This window comes from Gigantopelta aegis, chromosome 3, assembly GCF_016097555.1.
Source record: "Gigantopelta aegis isolate Gae_Host chromosome 3, Gae_host_genome, whole genome shotgun sequence".
Lineage (NCBI taxonomy): Eukaryota > Metazoa > Mollusca > Gastropoda > Neomphalida > Peltospiridae > Gigantopelta > Gigantopelta aegis.
In genome coordinates this window covers 87,742,260-87,758,864 of record NC_054701.1, presented here as the reverse complement: position 1 = coordinate 87,758,864, position 16,605 = coordinate 87,742,260, and the positions used below count along the sequence as shown (strand labels likewise).

At 36.6% G+C, this 16,605-nt stretch overlaps 1 long non-coding RNA gene across 1 annotated transcript; it reads right to left on the bottom strand.

Annotated features, from left to right (window-relative positions):
- Positions 1 to 7,824: 7,824 nt before the first annotated feature.
- LOC121369133 lies at positions 7,825 to 14,928 on the bottom strand. Its single transcript, XR_005957568.1, has 3 exons — positions 14,777 to 14,928; positions 13,369 to 13,508; positions 7,825 to 8,005 (listed from the first exon to the last, which is right to left on the bottom strand). It is a non-coding gene; the product is annotated as an uncharacterized LOC121369133 (long non-coding RNA).
- Between the last annotated feature and the right edge of the window lie 1,677 nt (positions 14,929 to 16,605).

The window sequence follows — 16,605 nt, the reverse complement described above, 5'->3', positions numbered from 1 at the left end:
TATTTCCAAAAATTCATACATGCACACAGTCTTTTATATGGGCGTTTAATCATGTTAACCAAATCGGGGACGCTCCCAGCTTTCCGGACATATATGATATGTCATACTTTGTTTGAGATTCACAACTTCACATTATATGGAAGATGGAAAATGGGGAAAAGTTGCCTTTCTTTTCAGTATTTCAACCATTGCTACGCCCATAAAAAGTTAAGTATACTCTGAATTGTTTTGAGTCCTATTGTCTATTTGTAGCTCTTGGTATAAACTTTCAGTGTGGGGAAAAAAAATGAAGTCCACCAGAAATTTATTTTTTAATGGCCCGGTAAAAAATCAGCCAATATTTCATCATGTACATAATGGAAAATGTAATAGTGCCATGCTACGAATACGAAAATAACTATATACAAATTAACTGTCTTAAAAGGTACTTCAAGACCATTTGTACCTGTGTGAAAAGTGGCTTTCCGCATAGATTAGTACTTTTTGTATAGTATTTTCTACAATAACGGCTATATGAAATGTCCAGGAAATTGCGTTATGGACATGATGCCTGGTTTTTGGTCCGCAAATCAAGGGTCTATCAACCAGACACCAAAAACTGTTTAAAACTATTTCCGCATGTGTAGATAGATACACAGTAATCAATGGAAATATTTAAAAAACATCATCCGAGATAATATGCAACATAATTGGGTGTTATGTACATAACAAAAATTGTCATGTACATAATGGGAACAATGTTGCCATCTATTGATAACTTAACACACCTTGCAAGCCATAAAGCATTGCGTAGTAGTTTAACCCAGTGAAGATAGATGGCATATGAGTGCCTATCACCAAACCAAGTCCAGAATTTGTATTTTCCCGGGTGAAAACTATGTTTTCCCAAATCCTGTAACTTTCTTTAGTATTAAACCATAACAGATGTATAGCATCAATGACATGGTAAGTGTTCGAAGCATTTATATGGTTCTGAATCACTGGGGTAGATGTACAGATTCGTTCTGGCACTTTTGCTGGGCAATATTAGAAGTTGTATTGAAGCAGGATCATGACGATGTCATGCCGTTATGGACGTGATGTTTCGTCATGTACGTGATGGTTTTGATGTTTCATGATTTTCCCATTCAGTAATGTACCTGGCATTGCGCCCCTGTGCTGGGACCACTCGGGGCCTAGCAGAGGGGCTCAATGGGTCTATTGGAGGTTTTATCCCCCCAAAATTTGTTTCATTATAAATTATAATATAATGGTCAATATTTCGGTATTGGTTGGGATTCACAATCAGCCCCTTGGTGGATTTAATTATCCTGTAGCATATTCTTACACAGTATTTTATTTTCTTCCGTTTCCAGTTATAATATAGCATAGCAGAACGATGGAAGCTACTAAAGGGAAACCACTCACAGGGGCAGAACGTGCCCAAAGATGGCGCAGACGTCACCATGGACCTGAAGATATGAGAAAGATAGCAGATGCCAAGAAGCTACAGCGTTCCACTGCAAAGTACACTAAGGAGGCAGAGGCACACTTGAAAGACTTGTCTAGAGCTCGCAGCCAACAGCACCGGGATAAGTTGAAGCTAAAAACAATCAATGAAAGACGCAGGAAGAATCGCCTTCCTCCCCTGAGTAGTGAAGATTTGCGAAAACCAGCAGAAAAACCTACTGCACCTGAGGTTCCACTGGCGCCACGTCCTATGCACCTGAATGAAACTCGCCGATCCCTACATAATCCCAGTTCACATGACACCACTTCTGAATCTGACGCGTCAAAGGAGGTTGTGGGTCTAGCTCAACCTCTTACTGCTGATTTCAAATTCCACGAAAAAAAAATCCAACAGAACGCAGCTAAGTTAAAAAAGGCTCAACGTGACCTCCTTGACATGCAGCATAAAGTCTGGCGTTTAGAGAAGCGATGTACTACGACCCAACACGACACTTCCAGCTCGTCTAGCGACGAGGGACTTTCTGACAGCACTTTAATAGAGCCAGCGAGTCCCGAAACTGACACTGGACCTCTACATATCAGCAAGCCGCAGCCATCGCAGAGTACCGATTACCCAATGCCACCCCAGCAGATCTCGCCCATTCGTCCAGTTGTATCCAATACCAAGGCAGCAGGACCACCTGCCCCGGCCACTAGTAGTACTGCTGAGCAGCTGATGCGCGCGGACGGCATCTCACCACGCAAGACCCCAAAGATATTTAAGCAGCTGGGGTTGGGTGTGGCTGTGCTTCAAGAAGTGAAGCAGTTCACACCCTAAAAAAAGTATGTTATCGCAAAAGCTCTTATTGCCAGTGATAGACTTAAGAAGAACCGCAGCATTACTGCACTTGGCCGGGAGCTGGGAGTGCACCGACAACTTGGCATGCGTACATGTCAAAAGCGCCTACGCATACAACGGGCCACTTACTCCAAATTGCAGAACACCGTCCTAGAATTCCTGAAACGACCAGATAACTCTGTTTGCATGCCTGGGAAGAAGGATACCGTGACCATCCACAAGGTTAAGCACCAAATGTATGTCCTTAGTGACTACCTACACATACTTTATCGCAAATTCCTTATAGAGAAGCCAGGAGTCAACATGAGTTACTCGTTCTTCAGTGGGGTCCGTGCTAAGTACCCGTACATTAAACATGTGAGACACCAGTCAGTGAATTCCTGCCTCTGTAAAACACACGAGAACATGCAGCTACTCCTTAAGGCAGTCACACGGCTACCCTTCAGTTCAAGCCCTGACGAATTCGTAAAGGAGACAACAGTGGAGCAGGCTCAAGTAATCCTGGAAGAGCAGTTGACTACACCTACCATCACCTACTGGGAATGGGGCCAGGCTGAAGTAACGTACGGCAATGTAACCAAGAAGAGGATTAAACGGATTCAGTATTCAGTAGAAAAGCCCGAGTTCGTTACAAAATTCATCAACCAGATGACTCTGTTCAAGGCACATGCCGCCCACGTCATCGCACAATACAAGGCAGTTCACATCCTGAAGAATAACCTCCCAGATGGTCACATCACCGTACAGATGGACTTTGCAGAGAACTGGTCCGTGGCCACATATTGTGAAATACAGTCAGCCTACTTTGCAAAAGACCAGCTGACAATACATCCAGTAGTTGTCCACTACAGAGAGAATGGTTCCCTGCTGCACAAGTCGTACATTTTGGTCTCAGATGAGAGGAATCACAGCGCACCAAGTGTACAGCTTCATAGAGACTCTGGTCCCCAAGATCCGCGAGGAGATCCAGGTGGAGCACATCCATTATATAACTGATTCGCCAAGTTCTCAATATTGGAACATTCACATGTCAGTGTCAGTGCCTCATGGTTGTACTTTGAAGCAGGTCATGGCAAGGGGCCATGTGACGGTGTCGGTGGTTCCTCGAAACATATGGCAGATGACTATGTGCGACGTGGCAATAGCATCACAACTGCAGCACAGTACGCCGAGTATGGAAATTCTTCGGGTAAGGTAACCTACGTGGTTGTCCCAAAGGATGTCATTGCTGAAGGTGGAGTCACAATTGACAGAATCAGGACCACCCGCAAGGTGAAGGGCACTATGACGTACCATGCTGCAGTCTGCATTCGGCAAGGGGTACTGGCTATGCGGAAGACGTCTTGCTATGGACCGTGTTGCTTCCAGGAGGCCACATTCATTCTTGGCTGTCAAGGATGGACAGAACATGTGCTGTTCCAACAACCACAAACAGAGCTGGTTCCGGCGACGCTGCCCAACCAGCAGACCGTAGGACCACCTGAAGCAGAGCTGGTTCCGGCGACGCTGCCCAACCAGCAGACCGTAGGACCTGCAATAGAAGATCCTCCGTTCCAAGTCGGATCTTGGTTGGTTGCCGACTTTAACTCCACATACTATGTGGGTAAAGTCGTCCGTGGCCTGGTCGGGTGTTAGTTGATTACCTTCATCTAGTGACCGGGAAATTGAACCGTTACAACTGGCCAGTGAACAAGGACACCTATGAAACCGATCTCGAGGACATCTTCATGCCAACTGTGCCTGCACCGATAACCACTGGAGGTCAGAAGCGCAGGCAGTACTATCTGGTTGATGGTCTTCGTGAGAAGGTAATTGCTGCTCACCAACGCCACGTAAATGGATAGACTTAGAAGTCTACCTGGACGTGGAACACGTTTTGTCTGTATATACTGTTCCTTTGTTGGATACAACACAGTAATACGTTTATTGTTAAGATGTTATTGTTGACAATTGGTTATATCAGGAGAAATAAGCAAAGTGACTTTGGGTTTTTTTCTTGGTCACATGGACATAATTGTGAAAAACGTTATGTACATCACAAAACAACATCACGTACACAACGACTTAAAAGGCATTGCAACCTAATAGAAAATTCTTTTATTATTAAGCAAACATTGAAGAGACAAAGACAAGCTTTATTTTGCAACCAATCGAGGAGATTGAAGTAATTTTTATTTTTCTGTTTATTTACTTTTATTGAGTTTTTCATATACATTTAACAAAAGTAACAAAACTATGTTCAATTTACTGTAGGCCTACTGCACAATGATGGAAACGAGTTAGACTATTCAGGAATAAGCAAGTAGCAATAATAATGTGTTTTTCCAGGTTTACCATCAACAACAAAAGTGTCTGGTCAAAACGTCATGTACATAACGTCATGAAAGCATCACGTCCATAACGACTTGGTTCGGGAGCAGGTATCTCTAAAAACCTGAATATACATTTATACCTAGTGACTATAGACTTTACTTCTAATGATACTAAAGTAGATCCTACCCTGAATAGATAACTGAGCACACATTTTTACTATTTTATGAAAGAAGGCTTCACAGATTTGTTGAATCATGTTTGAATTTAAAGTTTGAATTTAAAAATAAAGATCTCTAAATTACACGTTTTGTTGTTAAGTTTGTATGTATTTCCATATTACTTGATTGTGTAAGGTTAGGAATGAGTTTACTGGTGATATAGAACATAACAGAGGATAATGACGAACAAGTAAAAACTACTAAGAAATCATCACGTCCATAACGAAAATAGGGTTAATAGTAATTTGATCGAACTGAATGATGAAATGGCTTGCTCCAGAACATATTTCAGATACCAATAGCAAACATATTAAAGTACTAGAATTATATAGCTACCGAAGTGAGACTACTGTTTTACATGGACAAACGTAAACAAAAGTGGTGAGTTATTTTGAAGGGAGAAAAATGCTACAAAAATCCTATACTTTCCATTCTATGAAACTTCCCACAAAGATAATTGGTAGCCTCAGCCCACTGATTTTCCACATGCTTTATGCCACATTATATTTAAAAATTAATAACAAAGCAAACTTGGAAATAAGGCAATAACTAATTTGTAATGGCATTTTTAGAGCTGAAGGTACCCACCGTTATGGACGTGATGATTGTTTAAAGGTAACAAGGTTCAACAGGTTGTATCTTGGCTGAAAACAAAGCAATTCTTTGCCGGTTTGCAGTTTCTACTGTTAAAACATGTACAGATTTAGGGAAAAGTATGAAAAATGAGAAAACGGTAGCTTTACATTTAAGTGCAATTTTACATCAATTGATGCAAAGTGAAAAAAATGACCCATGATGTAATCAACAGGTTGGAACGGGAAATTGCCCAATAGGCCCACCTACCGTGATCAATCACAGACTGACTGTGCATCACCACTGAGCTACGTCCCAACCCCATCCTTTTTTGTTGTTGTAAAAAAACAACTCTGAATACAAGTGTACATTGTGTAAATATAATTTTAAAGATTCCATAAATTGAAACATTTTTCCTTCTTTGTTTGTGATTTTCCCATTTATGATAAAGTATCATTAAAAAAATATTCACGTTTTGCTGCACCACAGCCGTTTTTCCCCCACCTTTTTAAAATGATGTATACCGGTATATAAAAAGTTACAGCTGAGTTTTTTTTGTTGTGTGATAATATTTTTCTAACTGACACATTGTCTACAAAGATGCTACCTGGAGTGCCTAATTAGGTCATGGAGCTTAGCTGCTAGTAGATAAGAGAGCACTATGTGGTTATGAGTCTAACATTGATATTTTAATAATACCATTAAGCATACTCACAGACCTCGAATTTGGCAAACTGGAGGGCAGGTCATTTGGCCTCAACCAATGGTGACTTTTATATGGGCATTCAATTGTGACCAGAAAGCAGGGCAACAAGGCAAATTTCAACAGGTGTCTTTAGTGGCTTAAAGACAAGATACACTGGACGTCGCTACATACGACCAGACTTACTGACAGTTGGGAAGTTGAAAGTGATTCCGAATGCTGTAATCGAAACACTTCAACCAGTAGTTCCCAATTGGGAATCTTCAAATCATTCTTTACTGGCAACCATATTGGACCTTGTATTCTGCATGGGTTTTCCGAAAATGAAAGCAGTCAATTTGATGAGTAACAATAGAAAGGAGCAAGTTACCTGATTACATTCATGCTGTTTGTAACAAAAATATGTGCGACTGTTAACTTATCCCAAAATAGTGTGAATGGTTTCATGTTTTCGTAATATAATAGCATACAGGAATCAAGTATTGTGACCCATTACTAACATGCAGGAAATAAGGCACTATTAATTTTCAGGACCCTGGGACATATGACTAGGGCATTGCAGCAATTTGCCGCTGTGAGTTAAAAAAAAGCTATAAAATCTGATTGACAATGAAATGTTTGACATAATGGAAGAAAAAAGTTTTTCGGTATCGTCAATATCATATAATAGGGAAAACAATTGGCGAGTATAATACATTATTTTTATTCATTATATGATATTAACAATACCAAAATACATGAGGGTAATAATCTCTTTATCATATAATCTCAAGTTTAATACGTTTTTGTAAACTGTACACGCAGCTTTAATTCCAGTCAGCAATTACGGATTATTCAAATGACGTAAGAATATGTGGTGCGGTTTCTTTTTGAATGTGAATGACGTCATTTTGGATATCCTTACATAACAATAAACTATTGCATAAAGTTTTTTATTTTCTGAACAATGGACAGCTTGCAGTGTAAAGTTGCTATTAAAATGCTTTTGTTCGATGACTATTAAGTGCATATTTTCAATTAAGCAGCGTCACCATATTAAGTTTGCTTAAATGTCAAAAAACGTAGTGCCATGATCTCGATTAATTTACATCTAATTTTCAAAGTATGTGATCTGAAAACTATCACATTTTAATTGCACTGGAAATGTAAGATATTATATGATAAATAAATATATATACAGGGTTCATACACCTCATCTTTTTAAAGATATTTTAAGTGACATTTTTGGGGAATTTAAAGATTTCTGCGATCATCAATATAATGTTAAGTTTTGAGGCAGAATTCTGCTCCTCTTATTTTTAAATCGATGAAAAAAAATTTCAAGCAATTTTCATGTGCCATGATTTTTCATGACCCAACTCAAAAAATGCCATAACTTTCTAGACATGAAAATTAATATATGCAAATTTCATTACTTTCCAAGATCAGCCTTCAAAATTCAAATCATCATTCAACAGCAATTTAGTACACAGGGTTTAAGCTGGATGCCAAAAATAATAGCACTTTGATTAGGAAATATGTAGCCAAATTCAAGTAACATTTAGCCAAGCTTAAGTATTTTTAAATATAGCTATACACATACAAACAACACACTATTTTCGAATTAGCTTTTTAGTGAATTGGCTATGACATACATTCGCCAAATTAAATTACATTTGGCTAATGACAGCTTAAACCCTGAATACAGATAATGACAAAGTAAATACCTGATAATTATAAAAATAACTGGTGTTGCAGGATTTTGATGACCTGTATGAACCCTGATCAAGTAATATTAAACACAAGCCATCATGCAAACCAGTGCCTGCTTAGCAGAGAACACAATCTTCATTCAACATCTCGCCATTAGTGTTTCTCTTCTCCAGCAAACTCTTGTGAGCTTTCTTCAACACAGCAATGTGTTAACTTTTTCTGTAGAAGAAAAATGTAAAAAAATTAAATAAATGTTAACAAAAGAAAAAAATCAACTGAAAGCAAAAACAAGCCCTAAATATAAAAAAGGTATGTTTAATGCGTCTCAACATGTCTTAAAACAAAACTAGTTTGTGTCTAATATATAGTTATTTTGATGCGAGAGCGAGAGAGAGAGAGAGAGAGAGAGAGAGAGAGAGAGAGAGAGAGAGAGAGAGAGAGAGAGAGAGAGAGAGAGAGAGAGAGAGAGAGAGAGATATGTTGTGACTGAGACACACACACCGACAGCTGCTACCACCAAAAAAACCACTACACACCAGGAAGAAATCTTTTTTTATCCAATAATGTACCCACAATATCCAAGTCACAAACCCATTTGATATATACCCTTAATAATAATGATTATTAACTCGGTTAATAATGTTTTGCTGTCAATGGGTTATTTGTTTACAGCCAACACGACTTGTATACCTAAGCTTAATGTTTTGACGAGAATTAGTTGAGTGTGTGATGTCAAACTACATTTGTGTTAATCACGATGATGTCATTACCGGCGAGGTAACATCAAAACTTTGATTTACTAAATATTGAATTAAAATTAGTTTAGAAGCTGTACAGGATAAATAGAATTCGCTACTCATGTTTTTTAATATGTAAAATATCTACTTTGTCTAGTTAATTGGTATTTGTCTCGACAGATATCAGGGAACCCACAGAATTTTCAAATTAAAATTCCCTGTACTTTCCCTGTTGTAAAAGACTTCCATGATTTTTTATTGTATACAAGGGCCTCCTGCCACTCCCAATAGCCACGCCGTCACCTCCAAATACCATAATCAACATATTGTGACAATATATATATGTGAGTACATTTCAACTCATTAATATAGCCGCGCCGTCACCTCCAAATACCAAAATCAACATATTGTGACAATATATATATGTGTACATATCAAGTAATTTTTTTGTTTTGTTTCAAGTGTTCTAGTTACTGTTAATATTATCTAGCCATAAAAAAAACACCAAAACAAACAAACAAAAAAAATTGGTCCTTGGGGAAAACATTAGGCATTATGTTGTATTCAGACCTGTCAACCCTCCCGGATTCCGCGGGAGTCTCCCGGTATTTGATCAAATCTCCTTTCACCTGTGCGGGAGACAGTTTCTCCTGTTAAATGACATTTTTGTAAGCATAAAAAAAAAAATCGATCCTCTTTTGTCAAAATAACATAAGGGAAGTAACTCTACCTTTTTTTTCTCATTCGGAAAATGTCGACTACTTTTGGTTTCTGAGAATGTAACAGGCCGAATTGTCCCGACTGTTTAACCTTTGCCGAAGTGAGAATTGTGGGATAGCCTATTTATATTGTTAAAAAAACACATGGCGTTTATAAAATGACGTATTATTATAATGTTTGTTGTCATCGTAATGGCTACGAAGTGTGTTGCCGCTAATTCAACAGGCTGTGTATTGACATTCAGTGTTGCATAAAAACAACAACAACTATCCAATTTAGTTCTAATAGCACCTCTGAATTGTAAAATGTCTTCCCACTGGATTACATAATGCAACTATGACGAATCTGAACTGCCAGACTCCCGAGTTGACAGCGATACACACGATGCATGTTAAAATCACATGTCACAGCAAGACAACGAAAAGACCAATTAGCTGTATAAACATACTTGTGTCAGTTAATTTTGTATGTTTGTGCAGTAAAATGTTGGTTATAAGGGTACTCTTCAAGAAATTATTTTTGTACAATTAAAAAATGTTGTGTTTGACATTGACATAAAGTTACTCACGGAAATGGGTATAATTCCGGTATATTTCATACGATGTCCGTAATGAGGTTTTACTTGTGATTAATAAAAATACAATGTTTATTGCATCATTATAATGATTTTAAATAAGTACCACGCCACCGTTCCTCATTATAGTAAAAACTGAATATTAATTTATAAGATTTATATAAATTTGTCTTTGGTACTTCGGTACACTAACCACAAATGATAATGTAACGCAACCTGTAAGGCTGTAAATGTAATACCGTAAATGTACTAATTAAATTTTTTATTTCTTGTTCATGTTCTTAACATTTTTTTTTTTAAATATGTATTAAATCATAATAATATTTAAACTTTAAAACTTTAAATGTTTTTTTTTTTTTTTAATGCCAAGATCTAAGGTTAAGAAGTATATATGACATTATATAGTATTCATATAATTTATTGTAATAATGTTTTTTTTAAATCTTGCAATTTTGGGTTAAATTGTGTGAATTTAAGTAATCTCCTGCTTTTTGACAAAATCTCCTGCTTTTTCAACACACACCTCCTGCTTTCTCTTGACTAAAGGTTGACAGGTCTGGTTGTATTATAACTACATGTAAAAGCTACATGCTGAATATAAACATTATGGTTTACAAATACAACAATACTTGTATATATACTGACGTCCAAAAGAAACTATACCAATACTCAGTGCATGTTTAAAACATATATATTCATGAGTGGTGTTTTGGCATGTTGGGAAAAAAAATTCATTCCATAAAAGCAAAAACATATATAACTACCAATTTATTTCCATTATTCAAATTATAAATGAAATTCAATCAATTTTTCTTGGTATAGTTTCTTTTGGACGTCAGTATAGATAAAGTCTGGTATAACCTTCTACTCCCATCTGTTCTTAAATTTGTACTAGTATTGCAATCATAAATATTGGTAACAGATTAATAGACTTTACAAACATTATATTATTTATCTGAACTGTCTTTATACTTTGAAACAACTTGCCTGTGTAAAGTGTCCCTGTGGAGACTAATTGAAGATGGTTATGTATAGCAAAAATGTGAGAAAAGTAGATCTAAGACTACACTATTTCACTGTTAACAATACATTAGTATGACATAACCAAATGTAATGAATCATCATTTCTGATATACATAGAATAAGCTCTGGAGCAATGATAGCTTATTTCTGTTTTGACTTCGTGTTTTGGGTGCTATATGTAGATCATATAAACAGGACATTTTCCTTGGTGGTACAATTTGATATTTGTATACATTTGTATAAATTCCCTGATATTTTTCCAGATTTAATTACACCCAAATAAAAGTCCCTGTATTTTCCCTGAATCAGACCAAAGTTTCAAATTCCATGAATTTTCCCTGCAGGGAATTTTCAAAAAACATTTTTGTTGATTTCCCTGTCCCTTGGGTACCCTGGAAATTTTCCATAATAAACACCGCTTGTGACGAATCCTCTCTATATGCACTTTCTCATAAAGGATTGCATATAGCACAGGTTCAGCTGTTGGTGTTCCAACCACCAAAAATATAATACCTATATTTCCTATAACAAAACGACATCAATGTATACTGAACAAAAAAAGAAACTTCCGATTTGTACATTCATTGTGTAATGAAATTATATAGGTAGTATTAGCCGTCAGCTGTATTATCAAGATTCATGAATTTTATCAATTATTTTTGCACTGTTAATCATCGACAACGTGAAATTCAATTTGCACGTGCATGCATGGTTCGACATGTCCCGTGTAGTATTCGGTCAATTTGTTTTACTTGTCTTACTGACACTGTTGTCAAGTGAACGAAAACGCTTCAAAATTTTAAAACAAATTAACGTTTTTTACATTGTAGCATTTTTAGTATGCCAAGAATACCCAATAATTTATGCAAACGGGCGATTGGCATGCTTGATGCTGGCATGTCGACAGAAGACATTGCAAGGCATGTTGGGAGTTCTAGTTGAGCGATACGAAATCTTCGCGTAAGATTTCGAATGACAGGAAGCACCAACGACTTGCCACGTCGTGGACGTCCGCGTGGTCAAGACCGCTATATCATGAACATGCATTTGCGCAATCGACTCGATACTGCCACTGCTACTGCTGCTAACACACCTGGGCTTTATAATAACCGAATCAGTGGGCAAACTGTTCGTAATCGTCTGCGGGAGAACGGTTTACATGCACGACGTCCTTACGTCGGATGCGTTTTAACGCAACGTCATTGTCTAAATCGTCTTAATTGGGCACGTGTACACACTCGTTGGATACGGTGACGCTGGAATACCGTTCTTTTTTCAGATGAATCCAGATTTTCTTTACAACGTGGTGATGGCAGGGTGCGCGTCTATCATAGGAGAAATGAACGCTATGCTGACTGTTGTGTTCTTGAACGAGATCGTTTCGGGGGTGGGGGTTGTCATGGTCTGGGCAGCCATTGCCCATGGTTATCGTTCACCACTAGTCGTCATTTATGGCAATTTAAATGCTCAACGTTACCGCGATGACATTCTCACTCATCACGTCATTCCTCTGTTCCATAACAACGCCAACATCTCAATTTTTCAACATGATAATGCCACCTCTCATACAGCTAGAGACACTGTAAATTTTCTTAGGACAAATAACATTGATTTCATTGATGACTGGCCCGCTAAAAGTCCTGAGCTCAACCCCATCGAGCATGTCTGGGATAGTCTGGACAGACGATTGAGGCGTCGTCCCAACCCACCTGCTAATGTCAACGTACTTCGTCAAGTGCTCATTCAGGAATGAAACAATATTCCACAGGCAGAAATCAACACTTTAGTCAATTCTATGCGCCTGCGATGCACTGCAGTGGCCAATTCAAGAGGTGGTCATACCCGTTATTCAGTGGGTGTTTTTTTTTAAAACCCCTACCACACTTGGTCAAAATTTCTCCCAGTTTCTGTTAACCTATGGCCATGATTTTTGCACCAAACGATGCATCATGGAACACTCTTTAAACGCACATTTAACAATTATTCCCCCGTTTGTTTTCATCAAGTTATGTTCAAGCAAAGTTAGCGGAAGTTTCTTATTTTGTTCAGTATATATTAAACACCAAAATACTTTTGATTAAAATATTAGAATGACAAATTTGTTTGATTTGTGTACCTACTGAAAACATTAAAATGATATAATGTTTAAGGTGTCCTTGTTTTTGGATAAAGTTTGTAATGTTTAGCAGGGCTAGCTTTGTCACATGCCAATTGCGAAATTAAAAAAAAAAGGCAATTTTTATTTTAATTTGGTGAAAGAATTTCATGTAATTTTTCATGTAATTATTGATATTTTATTTGAAAAAAAGAAGAAGTAATTCCTGCCATTTTTGAACTTTAATAAATAGTTTGGTGAAACTGTCTACTCACCCAGAGCTAGCCCTGGTTAGTTTACGTATTTTATAAAGCACTTTGCAGCATTTACATGAAAGTAAAAATAGGAATAACACTTTAGGAATACAAAGTATACAGTGAAATAAATTAAAACCATACAGCTTATAGTTCATAATTTTTTTTATATTGCTAACCTTTAACAATGGCAACAAAAATTGGGCAATCCCTTTAACAACCGTTTTGTATTTTTGTTTTAAAGATGCCACATCTTCTATCAGTTTCTCCAGCTGCAAATTCTTTCCTCTTGTCCTACATGGGCTCGGAGTTGGATACCCTGAAATAAGACACACAAATAACATGGTTGATAAGTCATTACATAACATCATATAAATGGATAACAGTATACCTACCAATTAACAACATTAATATTGCAAATTCATGAAAAGCGTCCCAGCTCTGAAACTACCATGCAATCTCGACATCTGACATAAAAAAACATTTGGTTATGGAGCATGTTTTTAATTAATTATAAGGTAAGAATTATTTTTGTGCAAAACACCAGGGTGTGACGTAACATTAATTTCCACTTGTACCGCATTAACAAAACAATTTTGAATATTTTATGAATGTTAGTTATAAACTTAATAAAATTATTATAACAGTTCATTAAAAATTCTGTGACGTCTGACATAACAGGTAAGATGTAAACACAAAAATGCTATTTTCTAAGTACTTGCCATTAAAGCCACACACCCTAGTTCCATCCAGCGAAAATAAATTATAATTTGGTTAATCTACAAACCTGTAACACACTTAGATCACGTTTTTATCAAATGGAGTGAAAAAGCACGTTTTATATCGATAAATACCATGGGAATCTCCATGTCCCAATTGCTTGAAATAATTTTGAAAGTTAGTATTCTGATGTCACCGGTAGATGTCGCTCGAAGCACAACAATGCCTACGTCACGACAAATTTCACAGACTTGGGGTGCGTTCCTTTCACCTCTCCTGGACATGTTCCAACTGTTCTGTCCTGGTTGTATCCCCTCTCCAGATATCGTAAGACTTAGCAAAATTATTGGTTTTAAGGGTTTGTAACGTTTTGTATTGAGACACCTACTTGTCTGAACTTTATTGTTACTGAAAATGTTCACGAACTGTGAAGAAATATCTCACAAATGAACAACAAGCAAACGACAACAAATCGGATGTTGATTGCGCGAACCGTGCACGAGGAAACAAACCGAACCAAAATGATAACGGTCACGTGGTATACCAACGTCTGTGACGTTTACACAGGAAGATTCCCTCTAAAAATAGATTGGACCTCGCTTGCTTAATGTTTTTTCTCTCGAGTGCACACGGCATTTTAAGAAATACAAAAAACGCATTTCGTGGTTTTACAAACATCAGGATTACCAGGATTACCAAAAAGCACTTCAGGTGAATGGAAATGTGTATTCTAAATAATAAAATGTAAGTAAAGTGCAATTTTATTTGTGAAAAATGGGTTTAATAGCGAAAAACAACGCCGTAATGGTTAACAACTAGCCGTAACTATGGCGTGTCCCTTTAACACTTTTATTTGGCAGTGATTACTTGTAACAATTCAGTGGAGATTTCCTCCGTCATATTTGCTCCACCAATATTCGGAGATGCAGGGCAATAGTTCCACATTGAATGCATACTAGGCAGCTGCTTCTTCATGTACCAACATCCTTTTTCAATTAAATCTGTACATGCATTGGTTGTAGGATCTGTAAAATAAAAAATAAAAATATTAAAGAAATAATTATTTTTAAATTATACTATTTATTTACAGAAAAAATTCTCAGTGACTGACTGTTTCATGACTATAGTTAATGTTGTACGTTGTCAATTCTGCAGTAAACTGGTCGGTTTGATTAATAATAAAGTTTCAGCATTTTTTTATTTTATTTTTAACCAGATACACCCCCAAAAATGTACCATGTTTTGCATGTACATGTAGTATGTGTATTAGTGATTAATATGTCAAATATTTGTTATCAGCGAACTCGAAAATGATCATATGGTAGTTAACAGGGTTTTTATCTTTGCCTACCCGGTGGAAGACAGCAATTCTGTTTTCGCTATAGTGTTGTCTCTAGCTGGGAGAACAATCAAGCTGAACTTGAGTTATCAGGTTACTAAGGTCGACGACAGTCATTTTTCGCACCCTTGTTTTGGCTTTGTACACAATAGATAAAACATATCCAACGGTAAGTTTTTGATATGATATATTTGAAAAAAGTACTTTTTATTTCTTTCATCAGAATTAAGAAAAATAAAAACATACCGACCTGTAAAGAGCATCTGCTCATCATAGAATTTTGACAGGGGTCAAGGTTAGTAGACCAGTTTTTATTTTAATGTGGTGAAACATTGTAATAATATAGCTAACTCTGAATTTGAATGATTTTAGTATTTCAATGAAGTCACTTTGCACATCTTTACAATAACTATAAACTGAATATATGACGTTTCCGTTTTAAGAAAAATTCCAATGCAAAATTGCTATTGAATTATTTTGTACCTGAATGTGTTTAAAGAAAATCTTCAGATTAAAAAATTGTACCTTTTATGAAATATGGATTTCAAGTGAAATTACAGTAAGATTTTGTTATATTTATTGTGTATGAAGCCAAAACAAGACTGTCATCTACCTTAAAGGGACAGTCTTGAGTTTACAACTGAAAAAGGTTTCCCACCAATAGATCCTTTTCGATGAAGTAACATACAAATTAAATACATTTTCTTATATTTACAATATCAGTGTATGTATTTACAAGGTGTTTGTTGTTGTCCTAATGCTTATAGTTGTCCAAACCAGATTTTACCTCCCAATAAATTCATACGTATGAAAAAATATATATCACAAATTAAAGTAAAAACTGAATGCTACAAACATTAGTACAGTCGCGCCCAGTGTATCGCCACGTCCGATGATTCGGAGCACTCAATATTTTGCATAAGTACGCTTAGGAAGTCGTCATGTTGTTGGTGTTGTTAGCAAATTAAAATTAAATTCCTTCTTTTTTAAAAATAAATTATTGTTACGGGTGTGATTAAAAATTATTAGAATTATCAATAATTATATCTACACCCTACAATACTGCCAACAACAAAGCCAACTCAGACATGCTCACTGGCCAACACTGTAAAACACAGAAGAAAACCTTTATGGAGACCAGGAATCCCTCTGTGTTACTGTGAGATTCATCCTGGCAGCAAACATCTCTCTGTGATATCATTACAAGGAACAAAAAGAAGTATTATATCTTAATTTAAAAAAAGTATGAATGTTTTCGTGTATATAAACGTGAAGTAGGTCAGCCGTATTGATATTAAGAATGTTAAAACCAGTCTAAAAAATACCTTTCCTGCATTTTTTAAATTATAGTAGTGTA